Below are 5,513 nucleotides of genomic sequence, written 5' to 3'. Positions count from 1 at the left end.
GTTGTCTTTGATAAGCAGGCTACAATCCATATACCCACTATTGTTAGGCATAAAGAAAGAAACTGGAGGAAGGATTTGATCATCTTTGGAAGGAGTAGATAGCTATGGATGAATAGGTGGTGTGGTTGAATTGGGTAGATTGAATGCAGAGAGGGAAGAAAAGTGGGTTGAGGGAGAAAATATATGGAAGACAGCTAAATCTAAGTTCTATTTGTTGGTTTATATGAAAATATAATACAAGTGCTAACTTCAGTAGCACATATACTAAAATTGGAAGAATATCGAGTAGATTGAAGTGGCCCCCATGCAAGGATTACACACAAATTCATGAAGCTTTCCATAAAAAAGAAAAGAAAACATAATACAATAGAAGCTACCATATGTGTGTGTGTGTGTGTGAATATATGAAAGCAAATAAATGAAATTGTTAAATAATGGAGGAGAAGAGATAAAACCCCAATTGGACTTCTATTATCATCAAATGAAGCTCTCTTTTCCAAGAATGGGTTTCATCTAATCAGATTGTTGGCTAAAGAGCCCATGTGAAACATCAAAACAATCCAGGTTTATTGATAGACCTTTTAGTTGCTCTCCACAATCTGATAGTAAGACTTAATGATAAAGACAATCATTTGGTAACTCATTGAACATGGAAAAGTCAAGTTGTTGCCTATCTAGAGCCTTTATCCCTACTGACTAGTGATATGGTAGTAGAAGGTACATTGCAGGCTGCCAGAGTGGAAATGTTAACACATTAACCTAGCTCTAAAAACTTCAACTTACAATATTGATCTAAATGCAAGATGCATTCGTGTAATAATGACACAGAGTTTTTGAAAGTAATAAACCAATATCTCATGGATTTTGGCCCAGTCCATAAAATGGAACCCATCTCTGACACTGTTCATGTGACCAAGAACTCGAGATTAGACAGGCCAGTAACCTGTCAACTGCATCCCCTTAAAGCTCAGGGAAACCTGTAGAAGACGATACAGAAAGATTGTAAGAGACAGAGAAGATGGAAAACACCAAAGAAATAAGGGCTTCATGACACATCAGGACTGAAGCCCATATGAACTTAGATCAGGGCAACATACATAGAACTTGCACAAGTCTAGGTCTACTGGGGTCCCAGCTCTGACCATGAAAGTGGGCATAAGGTCATATTCCTAACCTAAAAGCTACCTCTAGCTCTCACAAATGAAAACTTGGATACAAAATCCACACTTAAGGCCAGTCCTCATACCTAGAAGTGTAAAGCCTAAGAAAAATGAACTCAGTGATATTTTTGGAGCTATTTTTATCTCATAATGCTTTGTCTGTGCATTTCATGTTCTTTTATTTCTATATCCTTTTGCTTATATATGGTGACTTATTTTGTGTTTTTATGGGATTTCTGCATGTACTAATGTGTTTGTATGTGTATGTATGTGTCTTTGTCTATGTATATTTTGTCTGCTTTTCTTTGGCTCTTCATTTTCCTCTTCATTTGTTTGATTTTCTTTCTATTTAGTCTTTATTTGTTTATTTTACTTTATTGTTTTTTAGATGCTTGTAATAATGAAAAAGAGCAAGAATGGATGTAGCTTTGAGTGGATGTGAAGTTAAGAAGCATCTGAGTGATGTTGGGTAAGAGGGAGCATAATCAGAAAATATTGTAAAAAAACTGTTTCAATAAAATAAAAAGTCAATTAATAAATAAAATTATTGGCTTTTAAATTTTATGGTTTAAACATAAAACATTAGAGAAAACAGTAAAAAATTACATGAATATTGATCCAGAAGAGAATCAACAATCTGGCTTCTATTTTCAGGTGTGAATTTTAATCTGCTTAATCTTGGGAAGCTGACTTAAAGTACTAGTGTTTTTGTGTTTCTTTTCTCATAGTTCCTTGTTTAAAATTCAGGATATAATGAGTGAACAAAATTTTTAAGAGACTTAGCCTTGTCCCTTACATATGGAAAACACTTGGCCAATGTTAAATTGTATTATTTCTTAATGAATCGGCATTTGCAAACACAGTAATGTAGAGTAAGTAAGTCACTGTAAGTTGTAAGTGGAGATAGGACTTGAAAAAATGTGGTAACATTTGTTATACCTATAGAACAGAATAGAGGCAAGTCAAAATCTGAGATATTTAGATTTTCAGAAATGTTGAATAAAATTGTAGCTGAAATGGGTTTTAAAAGAGATTTAGTTATTTCAGTAGAATGATGAAAGAAATTATGTTTTTTTTTATTTTATTTTTTTTTTACTTATTTATTTTTATTCTTTTTTAATTAAAATTTCCACCTGCTCCCCATTTCCCATTTCCCTCCCCTCCTCCCAAATATTGCCCTCCCCCCACTTCCCTCCCACTATCCCCACTCCTCTTCTCCTCCCCCCACTCCATTCCCCCTCCCTCTCGATACTGAAGAGCAGTCCAAATTCCCTGCCCTGCGGGAAGACCAAGGTCCTTCTATCTACGTCCAGAAAGGTGAGCGTCCAAACCGGCTAAGCTCCCACAAAAAAAAAAAAAAAAAAAAAGAAATTATGTATCACACTGAAGGGATTGACAGTTGGCTAGATCCTTAGGCCAATGGTTGTGAATTTTAGAATGCAGATTTTATTATAGATAATCATATTCTATTATTATTCATTACTAGTCATAATCCCAGAATATCATAAAACCATTTCCAATTTAACTACATTTGAAGGTCAGTGAACCATTTGACAAAGGAGGTCAACAACATATTTTAGGTAGTGAGATATTTAAGCAATCATAAACCCATACCTATAATATAGATATGATTATGAGTTCTAAGATTAACTCCAATGCTTATTTAGCATAGAGAATTATTTTAATCTAAATTAGCTCTTTTAGAAGGACTGGGTGAAAAAACAGTGTTTTCAGTTCAGGTTAAATTTTAACTTATTATAATATATATATATATATATATATATTTTTAAAGATATATTAACTGTGTGTGGTGGGTGTGTAATACTATTTTTAAAAGGGAAAACTGAGGGGCTGGTGAGATGGCTCAGAGGTTAAGAGCATTGCCTGCTCTTCCAAAGGTCCTGAGTTCAATTCCCAGCAACCACATGGTGGCTCACAACCATCTGTAATGAGGTCTGGTGCCCTCTTATGGCCTGCAGGCATACATACAGAGAGAATATTGTATACATAATAAATAAATAAATAAATAAATAAATAAATAAATATATTTAAAAAAAAAAGTAAAACTGATTGAAGATTAGGAATTGATATCTTCTCTCCCAGCAGTTGTGTGAGACATCAATTTAATAATTAAACCTAGACCACACTAAACTATATAACGGAGCCATGATTTCAAATTGTATTTGTACTGTATTATTTTACAAACTCTTCATTTTAATTTTTAGATATCTTACTATTACACTTTGCATAAAGATAATTTTAATTATATAGTCAGTTATCATAGCATCCAGCAAAGATTCCTAGCATTATTTTTTCCAAATGATTTTAAGACATAGCACCATCAAAACATTGAAATGTTTGTAGCAACTTTAGAGTTTCACTATACCAAAGAAGCTAGTTAGGAATTTGCTACTTACTTCAGCAAAATCTGTGTTGGGCTCCGATTCTTGATCCAATTACCTCAGTTCCTCACATGATTTTATGACATGTGTGTGACAACATGCTCTGAGCATAGCTACATTTTGAAAAACCATTTAATTGTTCTCATTGCTGCAGATAAAGGAGCTCCACTCTCACTGACCCCATTGCCTTTTTCACAAAGCCTTTAGTGGCAATTATTTTACAGGTTCTCCAAAGAAGTATGTGTGCAGGAGTGTGTCCCTGGGTCTGAAAGCACCGTGCTAGCTTTTGTCTTTATTGCTATTTAAGTCACAATTCTCATCTATGAAAATCATTACTATCACATTTACTAGTACCTCCTGACATTGGAGTCTATGTTATTTTAGGAAGATAATTTTGACCCCAGTAGGGTAGCTCATCTGGGCAGACAGAATCAGTAATAGATGAAAAAGAAACAGGAAGGAAAAAGAGCCACTCCCGTCCATTGTGTGAACAACTAGTGCTCTGATCAGTTTTAGCATAGCCATTGTGCTGGCTCAGAAATGTATTCTTATGTATTCAGTGCCGCACTCTGGCAACAGATTGTCAGTTGCTTCCACAGTTCTTTTGAAAAACAGCCCATAATCAGATGGTAGGTAAGAAAATATCAAGTAAGAAATGATGTAGACCGCATACGAGAGACAGAACAAATGCCATGGTGGAGGAATGGAGAAAACATCCATATTTGATAAATATTTTTAAATTAGAAAATAATCAAATGTTAAAAAGAGAATGAAGGAACAAGACAGTACTACATCTCTGAACATGAAAGGTGGACTGAGCGATAGATGCCCATATTCTAGCTGAGAGGAAACTGTTAGCAGACTGGATAGAGAAGAAACAAGTTTTGTTTTAACACTGGACATTCATAAAGTACGAATATGTTGAGTAAGGCTTAGAAAAGATAGAACATGAGTTAATATGTAAATGACACTTGGGTATTTTACTTATACAAAAGATCCAGTGATCTTGGACTTTATTATAAGTAACTATAAAAGAATATGCTCATCTATAGTAAGTTCTCCCTTCTCCAGGTATTTTAACCAGATCCTGTCCATTCTGTCTTTAAATTAATAGTATTGTTTCTCTGTTCTTCTCTCAAAGTAGGTCCTGAGATATTCTTGATTCTTTTATTTCTTTGATCTCAAAAACCTTTACTTACTTTGATTAAGAAAGAGTATCAAGATTCCATCTCAAGTTTTCTATTTTAATTATTGTCCACTTGTGTCATAATCAGAGGTGAACCCTACACTCCTGTGAAAATCTAATATTTTTTTCATTTCGATCTCAACTAATGCATTTTAAAATCAAGGTATGTTTGTTAGAAAAGTTGTGTAGTTTTTTACCATAATAATACTGACAGAGGATATTGACAGGATAGATTGCCCAGTGTGTAAGAGTCCATAGTGCTCATGCAGAAAATTTGAGTTTTGTTCTCACTACACACATTGAGTGGCTCAAAATCACCTGTAAGTTCAGCTCCACAGAAATTTGATGCCTCTAGCCACTGAGAGCACCTCCGTATAGGTGTGCATACCTACTCACATACACACAAACTCATGCATACAGTTAAATAATAAAATTTTCTTTAAAAATATCAAACTCCATATAATTCATTCATCAAATTATATATACTTTCATCAAGGTATATAAACTTTGGATTAGGCTAATTTGTTTTTTTTTCTTGCTGATTTTTTTATTAATTAATTAATTAAATTATTAAAGATTTCTGCCTCTTCCCCGCCACCACCTCCCATTCCCTCCCCCTCCCCCATTCAAGTCTTCCTTCCTCCTCAGCCCAAAGAGCAAGCAGGTTTCTCTGCCCTGTGGGAGGTCCAAGGACCACCCACCTCCATCCAGGTCTATTAAGGTGAGCATCCAAACTACCTGGGCTCCCACAAAGCCATTACGTGC

The 5,513-nt window shown here is 34.6% G+C and overlaps 1 non-coding gene across 1 annotated transcript; it reads left to right on the top strand.

Moving 5' to 3' along the window:
• The first annotated feature begins 240 nt into the window (after positions 1 to 240).
• Positions 241 to 347, top strand: LOC130886316 (U6 spliceosomal RNA). Its single transcript, XR_009058281.1, has one exon. It is a non-coding gene; the product is annotated as a U6 spliceosomal RNA (small nuclear RNA).
• Positions 348 to 5,513: the final 5,166 nt, after the last annotated feature.

Source organism: Chionomys nivalis, chromosome 13 (assembly GCF_950005125.1).
Source record: "Chionomys nivalis chromosome 13, mChiNiv1.1, whole genome shotgun sequence".
NCBI classification, from domain to species: Eukaryota; Metazoa; Chordata; class Mammalia; order Rodentia; family Cricetidae; genus Chionomys; species Chionomys nivalis.
The sequence above is the reverse complement of the archived record's forward strand: the minus strand, read 5'-3'. Positions and strand labels throughout refer to the sequence as shown.